This window comes from Scylla paramamosain, chromosome 21 (genome assembly GCF_035594125.1).
Source record: "Scylla paramamosain isolate STU-SP2022 chromosome 21, ASM3559412v1, whole genome shotgun sequence".
NCBI lineage: Eukaryota > Metazoa > Arthropoda > Malacostraca > Decapoda > Portunidae > Scylla > Scylla paramamosain.
This window is the reverse complement of record NC_087171.1, coordinates 6,966,830-6,978,266: the sequence shown is the minus strand read 5'-3', so window position 1 is coordinate 6,978,266 and position 11,437 is coordinate 6,966,830. Positions and strand designations below refer to the sequence as shown.

Here is an 11,437-nt window from a genome sequence, read left to right as displayed (position 1 = left end):
CTTCGCACGGGGCTTAGCCTTGCTACGTATTTACAACTTTGAAGTCCCTAACGTAGTTGATAAATTTTTTGAACCGAACTGAAGAGGATTTTTCTTTTTGTCATGGTGTAAAGAACAAGATATTCCGATTTCTATAGTCGTATCTATTAAGTACGTGGAGTAAAGCAGTGACTGAATCAGAATTCAAACCGTTATCCGAAATCGTGTATGAGAAGACTTAGTTTAAGAGAGGGAGGGAGGGATGGACGTGTCTAGAAAATTTCGAATGTGAGATAAGTGGAAAGAAATAAAAGGAAACGGGAAAAATCAAGTTTTGAGAGATGGGACAGGCATTATGCTTGGATAGAGCGAACAGAGGAAATTGAAGGAAAGCAAACACATTCATTCTTCCTTAATATGGTAGATGTCATCAGTAGCTATGAAGAGCATGTTTGGAAAGCAGAAGAGTCCTATTGAGGATATTGTTTAAAGAGTAATGCTATTATAAAGTGGAACTGATTTTTATAGAACTGAAGTACACACACACACACACACACACACACACACACACACACACACACACACACACACACACACACACACATAATGTATAAGTAAGACTTCAAGACTCCTAACGAAATATGGAGAATAATTACACTATGTAACAAAATTTAACTTTTGTCTTGTCCTTGGCCCCAAACCATAGTTTTCCAGTTATTTTCATCTAAACAAAATAGAAAAAATTGATTTTGATCCTAAAACTTTGCTTTTGTGGTTAGAACAATGAATTTACATCTTTGCCTTATTTCATTATAGTATGTGTTAATGTTGGTTTTCATGTCAGGTAAAGACCTTTGCAAAATATCAGTTCTTTATCTAATTTCTTTTGAAATGTTGCAAATAAATTCAAACAACGAAATAAAGAATATAAAGTGTTCTAAAGATTTTTAATTTCAATAAGATCATTCTTGAAATGACCAGATCTAGCAAGAAATTTCTCATAATTAGAAGAATTTGCTTACGTTTCAGAAATCTCAAATATTCCAGAAGTTTCTAAAGAATTTTAGAACATTCTATTGAATGTAAACATTTCCAGAATATTCTAGAACTTCCTAAAATAGAATAAAAATATGTAGAATTATCAAGAATTTTCTAGAAGCTACAAGAATTTTCTAGAATGATTCAGAATCTTCTAAAGTAGGTTCAAGAATATTCTAGAAAGATTGATAACATTCTGGAATACATTCTAGAAAGACATAGAGTATTCTAGAGTACTGTTTGACAATATAAAAGTAGGGGCTTGCAGACCACCAATCAGTTCTGCTTTGGCTGCCTGAGAAGACTCATCACAAGAGGTGAAATGGCATCAAGAGGCTTAAATCATTCTCCAGATGCATTCTGCTACATATGTGGTCAATTCATCAACACAAGAGGAAAGAAGTTCTCTGTGATAGCATCTTGAAAAATGGTGAAATTTAACTATTTGGGACAAAAAATCATTCTAAAAGCCATAAAATCAAAGTTTGACAGGAATAATGGACATTTTCTTTTGTTTGCAATGAAAAGAGTTGAAAGATAACAGTTGCTTGTCAAAGACAAAAATCGTGTTACATAATGAATTACTAGCCAGGTTTTTACTGTGGCTGGGCAGTGAGGCCAAGAGTTGGAAGACAGGAGTCACTTTGTCGAGTGCCTGTCATGATCTATAGTATAAGAAGTAGTCAAGATAAAATCTGTGACTTCCATTAACAAGTTAACATTGTGAAGCTTGTCGCAAACTTAAAAACAAAATTAAATTAGAGGTATTACATAATTTAGTTCCTGGGTTATAATGTTTAAAAAGTGGTTCAACTTGGTAGAAGAGGAGAAGGATTAAGAAATAATTACAAATTGATCTGAGGAGGAGATGTAGTCGAAAAGTATACTCTATATTTTTCTAGCTTCCACTCAGTAAGCGTACTGACGTTGCCTCTTCACACTGCCATGCCTCACCCCATGTTTAACACTTACTTTCACACTTTAGCATGTTTTCCATCCAATTCCCACCCCGCCACCCCAACACCATTCTCTTCCCGCACTGCAAACGGTCACTCTCAAAGCTTCCCTCCCTTCGCTCCCCTCACAAAGCCGCATGACACATTACAGCGCCAAACACCTCGCTGCAAACAAGCTCTCACCCTCCCACAACCCTCTTCGCTGCGGGACACACGTTGCCGCGTCACAGATATTTTTCTCTCACCCTCCCTCCCCCACTGAGCTGTTTACCTTCTGGCAAAGCCCAATAAAGCCCTGGTGAGTGGTGGATGGCGAGTGTCGGGGCGCTCACTGCTCTGGGACTCACAGCCGGCACACAACACAGTTCCAATCGCAGGTGCTCGGGCTTGGTCGGCCACCTCAGGGTTTCTGGACCACTGGAGACAAACGAACTGGGAGACTGTGTGTGGCTTGGTTGAGAGATGTGTATGGAAAGGTATTTATGTGTGAAGGGGAATATAGAAGGTGTTTGTGTGGGAAGGAGACTATGGAGGGTATTTGTGTGGGAAGGTACTGCGTGTGGAAGGTGTCTGTGTGGGAAGGGGAATATGGATGGTGTGTGTGTGTGTGTGTGTGTGTGGTGTGTGTGTGTGTGAAAGGACGTGTGGAATAGCATAGAAAGGAAAATGTTCTGTGAAAAGTGTGTGTGTGTGTGTGTGTGTGTGTGTGTGTGTGTGTGTGTGTGTGTGTGTGTGTGTGTGTGTGTGTGTGTGTGTGCGCGCGCGCGCGCGTGCGTGCGTGTGCGCGCGCGTGATGCATTTAGCGCGCAGTAGTTTACTGCATTCTTTAGTAACCGTACTGCGATATACGAGCATGGAACCTGTTTGTTTTTTACTGAGCCTTGGCTAAGCGGCGCCTTGCTGATAACATATTCACTCTGTGTTTCTGGAATTCGTTATTTGTGTGCGATGTATTTAGGCAAAACAGCGGATTTCAGGTAATTTATTCTTGATAAAATTCAAAGTTAATCTTTTCTTTTTATTTCCTTTTTTGTCTGCAAAATATCACTTAGCATACTGATGGTAAACAGTAAGTTTAAAGGAAATGACCATTGATCCTCGACTAAGGTAATATAATTAACTTTTCTCTACCTGTATATACACTAGTGTGTGTGTGTGTGTGTGTGTGTGTGTGTGTGTGTGTGTGTGTGTGTGTGTGGTCGGTGACGGGGTGTGACTGGCGGGGTGGAAGGGGGGGGCGGGTTGGGTGGGGCCGGTTCATCGTTACTCTCGGAAAGACATAACCATATTTCTCTCCATTTCGAGAGTAATTAGAGGTGCTTATCGGATGATTTATAGAGCTATGGTGTGCTTAATGAGCTCTAAAGGCCTGGCCAACATTTCCATGGCTGGACCCATTAAGGGTTAACTGCTGCCACTATATTAGTGTTGCAAATTTGGCTCTGCATAATTGTTGCGATGTATACGGTTGCCCCTGGCCGTCCCAGCATGGATTCCAAGTTGACGAGCACATATGCTGAGACGCGAACTTACTGAACTACTGAATTAATTTTTATGCCACTCTACACATTTATAATATCTTAACATTCATATGGTTTCTTATATTTTTGCGTAAAACATCAATGCTTCAGTCATTCTCCAAGAATTCACTTGAAAACATCGAGTGGCGTGATGTTCTATATCTTGGAGACTGAGGGATGGGCCCGCCGCTGCTTATACAGTGCTACTACTCTTTTTGTGATGGTGTGTGGTTTGCGTGTGCATCTGTAATTGGCTGATTTCGAGGCGTAATGGATGAAGCAGTATGGTCCTATTAAGGTGTGTGATAGGAATACTGGGATCTTGGGGAACTTCTTAATCCTTGGCAACGTAACTTGTAACTTCAAATTTTGTCACGAAGTCCTTTTGACTGAAAGGGAACCGTGGTGCAGTCTGTATCCCCGTCCAGCGCAGGTGTCCATCCTCACTCGTATTCCATTTTTTTGCTTTGTCGCTGCAAGACCTTACTAGAGAGAGACCTGAAGAGGCGAAATGCAACATTTAATAAAAGATTTCTCCATGATATCCTGATGTATCACTAGAGTGACCTTGTGTGAAAGCTGCCATTTCCCCTTGAAGCTGAATCGAGGCCATCTGCTTGGCCCATGAACGCCATCCCAGACTGTGTGTGGATGTGACACATTCCTCCATATTTTAGATGGCTGGCATGTGTTGGTGGAGAGTGAAGGAAACCCAGACGAACAGAAGTCCTAAGTCGGAGCAGGTTGACCGATTCCACGAGAGTCTGATCCGGATGAATGCTTGCATGGAGCAATGGAAGACAAAATCTGCAGGTGAGGCGAGCAAGGCATGTGCGCCTCGATGTTACTGATGGTAAAATGAATATGACAGTAGTGATGTGAACCAGAAGGTGTGAGGGGTATATTTTCACATCGCAAATAGCGTGAGGATACTCAAAGGAACAGATTTCAGATCTATCATACCTATTTCATAACCGGAACGCTCAGCAGTATTATTATTATTATTATTATTATTATTATTATTATTATTATTATTATTATTATTATTATTATTATTATTATTTATTTTATTTTTTTTATGACAGTAGACGGGCCAGGATGGCGTTTCACGCACCAGAAAATTCCAGCGTGTTTCAGCAGCTACAGTGACAGGCAGGACAGTGTGTAGCGCTCACCGACCACGAGCAGCTAAAAAAGGCCAGCAACACATGCATATGCTGATTGTGTATTACGACATTTTTATGTAATTGTGTCCAAAATCACGCTTCCAGTATTTTTTATTACAAATACTGAAAAGTCCTGGTGGACACTGGATGGCACAGGTGTGGCCGCGCCCTGTATGCAGCGTGCATCCCAGCACGTCCTTCAGTGGAGGTGCTTTCTTCGTTCCCCTGGCTACATTATTTAATGGTGAGCTAATCTACTGCTTATGTAACGAGGTTCTTAGAGTGGAGCAATGTTAATAAGAAAAATGAACTACCGAAAGATAAATGCTGCTGCCAACGTCCGAGGTATTTAATAAAGAATAAAGAAACGTGGCTTCATGTTGAGTGTTGTGTTTGTTTTGTCTTGTGGAATGAATTCCAAGATAAATAAAAAAAATCATAATGAAATGCATCTAAAACAGAAAAAAAAACTTTACCTCATTACTCCGGCATTGCTCATTTTCAGTAAAAGTCGAAATTACATGTGCGTAAGTTCCGAAAGTAATTGGGGTGAGATTGCGTCTGCAGCACCGGGAATTGTTGTCTGTTTCCCGAACGATCACTTTTTCGTTTTCGCACTAACAGTTGTGCACGAGATGTCTGTTTTCACTACTTGGCCATTTGTTTTTGTTTGTCATGCCGTCTTAGTGTTATTTTAATGTGCAGAGCAGCGCCGCCGATACAAACACATAAGCAAATGGTCAGACGATGATACCACCTGTCATATATATGGAACACCAATTGGTTTCACTTTCCCACTTTACATCACACAGTCATGGCTCTCCCACCTTGCCGTGAAGATAAACAGACAAATAGACAAATGCATAACTGAAATTAACTAAAAACCTCAAGATAATTACTGACACCCTGATGGATCTTCTTATTTACATCGTTGTCCTGCCTGGGAGACAGCAGGACAGTTATGTTGTGCGCAATCTATGCATGTAATCTTGTGTCGCGTGAAGATACTCGTATAGCCAGCGGGTGCTTCCAAGATGTCTGTCACTGAACGTCATTCTCTTACTAAGAGTTTTCTTCGAGGAGTATCAGTGACACGTCCAGTTACTATGAAAAATGTTTCCTTCTCTATAAAGTGTGATGGACAACAGTTTGATAGGAAATGATGACTCTCGAAATATTCCTTAATGGAAATACCTAGACACAAATATATCACAGGTGAACACATCACTATCAGCAACGTGTTTCCTTATTCACGAAACCGAATTATTGAATACATGATAATTAATTAACTTTAACATCGTTCAGTTCGAGAGTCTCTTCTATATAGTTAGCGGGTATCTCTAAACGATTGGTGTAAACTGCAGATTAAGCTAAAGCGCATGTTTTGATTGTGCTAGTCTTGATTTTAGTGCTTACATCCTAAGCTGTGGAATAGTTTCATTCTCAGATCTGAAATACGAGTAGACTCCTCACTCACAGATCTGATGTAATTGTAACTCATCATTGTTTGATAAGTAAATTCCGGTGTTATGTTGTGTTGCAGAGGCACAGACCAAAGGCTGCCATCGCGTTCTGTCACCAGGACCATTTGTTACGCCAGTTAGACTCATAATTTGCAAAGACTCATGTCTTGAAAATCAGGCATTAATGAATTATAGGAAGCTGTAATTAACCGTGTAAGGATATGAACCAAGTCGGGATCTGTAGTGTTGAATGAAAACGATAATGAGTGACGATACATATCTCAAATTTCAGTATACAAGAAGGGACAAGGTGGCGGCAAATGTTGGAGCCGTGGGCGGGAGGACGGTGGCCGTAAACACTTCTTGCTCACATACTGTACCGTCTTCCTCGCACGGGGAGCAACACATATTCATAAAAGGTTTCCCTTCATTTAAGTAACTTTCCTTAATTACTATGAACCTTACAACTTTTAGGAGACGACTCAGGTTAAATTTAGACGATCTAGTTGAGGTGAAATGGGTGCTCGTTCTTCCACCGTGTCTGAGAGGGAGAGGAGGGAAGAGAGGGAAGGCGAGGGAGAGGAGGATGGCAAAAACGTAAACTCGTTAAGCGCTGTTTAATCACAATCTTTAAGCGAATTCATTACCTGGTCAGCGGTGGGGGCGAGCAGCAAAAGGCACTCCTCCCGCTTAATGAAAAACCCAAATGAACCTATTGTAAACCCGCTGCTGAAAAGTGACAGATAAAACTGGAAATCGTTACCAGTTTAATTTCAAGGATATCTTTTTAATCTTACCGAACAGGGAAAGGAGGGAGAACACACACGAACACACACACACACACACACACACACACACACACACACACACACACACACACACACACACACACACACACACACACACACACACACACACACACACACGGGAGTCTGCCCTCGCTTTGTTGGAGAAAATAAGGGCTATGAATTATGTATTTTTCCCTTTTACCGCCACCCAATTTGGAGGCTGCTCCTCCAGCCTCACACGGGGTCCAGTTCTTGTTTTCATCTCAACCACCACACGTTTCCCTTTCTTACCTGACGCCAGGAAGAGGAGGACGAGGAGGAGGACGAGAAGAACGGACAGGAGGAAAAGGAGGAGGAGGAGGAGGAGGAGGAGGAGGAGGAGGAGGAGGAGGAGGAGGAGGAGGAGGAGAAGGAGGAGGAGGAGGAGGAGCAGGAGGAGGAGGAGGAGGAGGAGGAGCAGCAGCAGCAAGAGGGGGAGAAGGATAGTAATCTACATGGTGGTGGTGGTGGTGGTCATAGCTATGGAAATGCTGCGAGTGTTAGCTGGATTAACTCTTCTGTCTGCACTTCATCACTATACATGATATTACACGAAATTTACTCTACAAATACAATTTTTTTTTATTTTTTTATATAAGCTCCCTTGATTCTACGTCACTACTTTTTTTCCGGTTTCACTCTCGGATTTAATGTAGACGTTTTTCCCTTCCGCCCTCGTCCTTCCTGACTCCTTTTGCCCTGCGGCGGCCTTTAGACTCTTAGCTGCTCCTCTCAGACTCACTCCGACCTCCCTTCGTCCGCAATATTTACACTCGGCGACACAAGGCAGCGGCAATTTATTTCCAGTGCAGAAGTTATACCCGGGACGTGGCCAGCGTTCGTAAAATATCTTCGTGGCGAAATGCGCGCAGTTTTCTCAACGTACATTCTCTTATAACAGCCCCGCCGCCACGGAAGGGCAGCGTGCTAATGTAACGTCACTATTAACTTTAGGGGATATATGCCGCGAGAGAGAGAGAGAGAGAGAGAGAGAGAGAGAGAGAGAGAGAGAGAGAGAGAGAGAGAGAGAGAGAGAGAGAGAGAGGTTGATAGACAGAGTGAGATATTTTATGAGTTGAAAGAAAGTAAAAGAGCGAGAAAGAAGGATGGAGTGGAGGGAAGAAAAAGGTAAAGGACAAACATAAAAGATATGACAGTTCAGCAGGTGAAAGTTCATAGGAGAGACCTCCCCCTGCCACGCCAACAGAGAGGTGAGGGAGCGTGGGCCGCGGGGAGGACCACGGCCTTGTGCCTCAGCCGCAGGGATAGACGGCCCCCTACCTCAGCCAGCCTTGGGGCACAGGAGGGGGCTGTCTGTTTGTCTGTATGTCTTTCTCTGTTCCTCTGTCTCTTTGTTTGTTGATCTCTCTGTCTGTCTGTCCATCTATCTATCTATCTATCTATCTATCTATCTATCTATCTATCTATCTCCATCTTTCTGTTCGTTTGTCTGTCTATCTGCCCCCCCCTCCCTCTTTCTCTCTCTCTCTCTCTCTCTCTCTCTCTCTCTCTCTCTCTCTCTCTCTCTCCTCTCTCTCTCTCTCTCTCTCTCTCTCTCTCTCTCTCTCTCTCTCTCTCTCCCCGAGCAGAAATAGACAGTAAAATAAAAAGGGAATGGAAAGAGACGCCACGCTCTCATCCTCTCGACGGCGAGTGTGTCACGCGGGAGGGACATTTTTCTCTTTCCAGCTCCCTTCAGGACATGCTCAATGATGGGTGAGGAGAGATAAGTGATTGGCTTTTCTCTTTAGGGTTTTATCTTAACGTCTTTCCACCCATTTATATTGCTACAGATAAGTTATTTGTTTTGGCTCTTCCTTCCTTCCTTCCGTAGAAAGCCTTTTCACATTAAGGTATAATAACGAAATTGCACTTTTGTTGGCTGGAAGAGAGATCGAGGAGGGGATAGCTTGAGGGTATTGCTGTTTTATAACTTCCACCACTGTACTGATTCCATGAACACGTCTTGCCGCGGAGGGAGTAACACGCTGGTCTTGAGACGCAAAATAATACGATGAAGTGGTTAATAGATTGTAAGAATGTGGTATTTTTTTTATTGTACTTTCTATGTAGTGTCTATGTAGAGTCAGTCATTCAATCATCATCGTTCAGTCAACCTGCCCATAAATTAGTCAGTCAGTTGATCAATCTATGTCTATCTATCTGTCTATCTATCTATCTATCTATCTATCTATTTATTAATGCCTGTCTATGTACCTGCCCGTCTGTTTGTCTGTCTATCCATTTATCTACCAACCAAACTACCTACCTATCTATCTCTGTTTACCTACTTATTTACTTGTTTATCTATCTATCTGTTTTTCTATGAATATTTTTGCGTCTATTTTTGCTTGTCTTTTTTGTCTGTCTGTCCGTTTACCTACCTGCTTACCTACCCACCTACCTATGTCTATCTATGTCTGTCTATTCACACACATACAGACACACATGCACGTATAATAGAAAGAGGAGGAGGAACCTGGTATTGGTTTTCCACAGAGTTTCATTTCCTCTCTCTTCCTCTTTCCATTATTCAGCAATGCTTCTATTTCAACTCGATTTCCTCTCCACTTCTATGCTAATGACGGCGCTTATTTACGTTTGTTTTTTTTGACAGACCGGCTTCCCAGCACTTAGTACGTGGGCGCCATCCATATATATGTTAAGGAACGTTTGCTTTCTGATCTCTTTATTATTCTGGGAGAGAGAGAGAGAGAGAGAGAGAGAGAGAGAGAGAGAGAGAGAGAGAGAGAGAGAGAGAGAGAGAGAGAGAGAGAGAGAGTATATTGAAAAGTTCCAAGCAGTGCGGGTTTTAACTTTCTCTGGGTTCTACATATTAGTAATTATACAACCTACTCTTTCTTCATATCGTACCCTTTCTGCGCTCCTAACTAGCTTAATGAATTCACTTACAAGTTCATAGTGCAAATTAGTGAAGAGAGAAAAATATTAAACACTAAAAGCGTAGATTTTTTAATATAGATATAAATTAATCTTTTAGGAGAAATAATGGAGAAAGAGGGAACTTGTGCTTGTGATACCTAACTTAGTTCTTCACCTACGCATTATACACAAGTTCATATCTTCAGAAAATTTTTGGGTGTACTTTACGTTTAGTAAAAGTTTGAATACATGTTCTCATTTATCGTAACATCACTTTCCGGCAAGTCAGTGGTTCTGAGCCGTTTCCTTTTTTCTTCTGCCCCGCCAGTTTGCTGAGTCAGTAATGCAAAGATGAGTGTATGGGCCACAATCTAGATACACCGCGCTGCTGACAAGGTGGAGTGGAGGCCCTTCGCCTTATCAGCTCCCCTCCTTTAAGCGACTTTTTCCAATCTCTCACACTCCACTGCGCTGTTGCAGCTATATCTTGGCAGTGCGTTTTTTCTCTACGGTATTTTTTTCTTTTGGACTTGCAAACTTGCCTTCTTCCTTTCCTCCCCCTGCGGCGATTATCTGGTGCACATGAATTGGTGCTTATTGTGCCGCTTCTCCTCTAATACTTCTGAGGCATTGTTCCTTCCCTTCTCTCACTGCCAAATTTTGAAGGTTTCCCATACCATAACTAGACAGTTTTCAAGATGTCAGCTCAACGTTTAGGCTCTAAAGTGATGGTGAGGATTTGATTCCTGTGAAGTGGCGGTACGTGGCCATTTTGTCCTTAGTTTAGATTTGAACTTTATTGCGAAAAAAAACATAAATAAATAAATAAATTAATTAATTAATTAAAAGTAAAAAAAGACTTACAGAATGTTACCACCGTTATGTGGCGGTTATAGTGGGTGATCATGATGATCAGGATAACGAGAATCTTACGTCGACACAATCGGTATATTTGGTCGAAACACGGAAACAAAGAATGCTTCTTAATTAATTCCTTAAGTGAGTTATGCAATTTATGACTGTAACAGTAACATATTACCATATCATACTTCATGCTGACGTGTTATAGATCTGGGTGTCCTGGTCAACCAAGAAAAAACAAATAACGAGAAAACCTGTACTACACGTCCGTCCAACACGGGTCTAAGCTGTTTTCTGCCCCCGTGGGCCTCGCTACATCACCCAGTCCCCTTCTTCCATGTCAACAGGTCACCTCAGCTGGCGACCCGAACAAGGGCTTCGTTCTCGCTTAATCAATAGGTCAGCATTTTTTAGACCTAAGCATCGTGACCATATCACACAGCACCCTCTCTCTCTCTCTCTCTCTCTCTCTCTCTCTCTCTCTCTCTCTCTCTCTCTCTCTCTCTCTCTCTCTCTCTCTCTCTCTCTCTCTCTCTCTCTCTCTCTCTCTCTCTCTCTCTCTTTAAGGACAGGAAGAGAGAGAGAGAGAGAGAGAGAGAGAGAGAGAGAGAGAGAGAGAGAGAGAGAGAGAGAGAGAGAGAGAGAGAGAGAGAGAGAGAAAGTAAATGAGGAAGTAGTGAAGACAGGAGAAGAGACAGAGGAGAGAAGGAGCTGCAAGTGTGGTATGGTCACGATGATTACGCC

At 42.1% G+C, this 11,437-nt stretch overlaps 1 long non-coding RNA gene across 2 annotated transcripts in view; it reads left to right on the top strand.

Annotated features, from left to right (window-relative positions):
• LOC135110923 (uncharacterized) overlaps positions 1–5,043 on the top strand; it is a 46,561-nt gene extending 41,518 nt beyond the window's left edge. For both annotated transcript variants that reach the window (XR_010273492.1, XR_010273491.1), the window contains 2 exons: positions 4,171–4,306; positions 4,579–5,043. This is a non-coding gene — a long non-coding RNA (uncharacterized LOC135110923). The remainder of the gene's footprint in view (positions 1–4,170; positions 4,307–4,578) is intronic.
• The last annotated feature ends 6,394 nt before the right edge of the window (positions 5,044–11,437 follow it).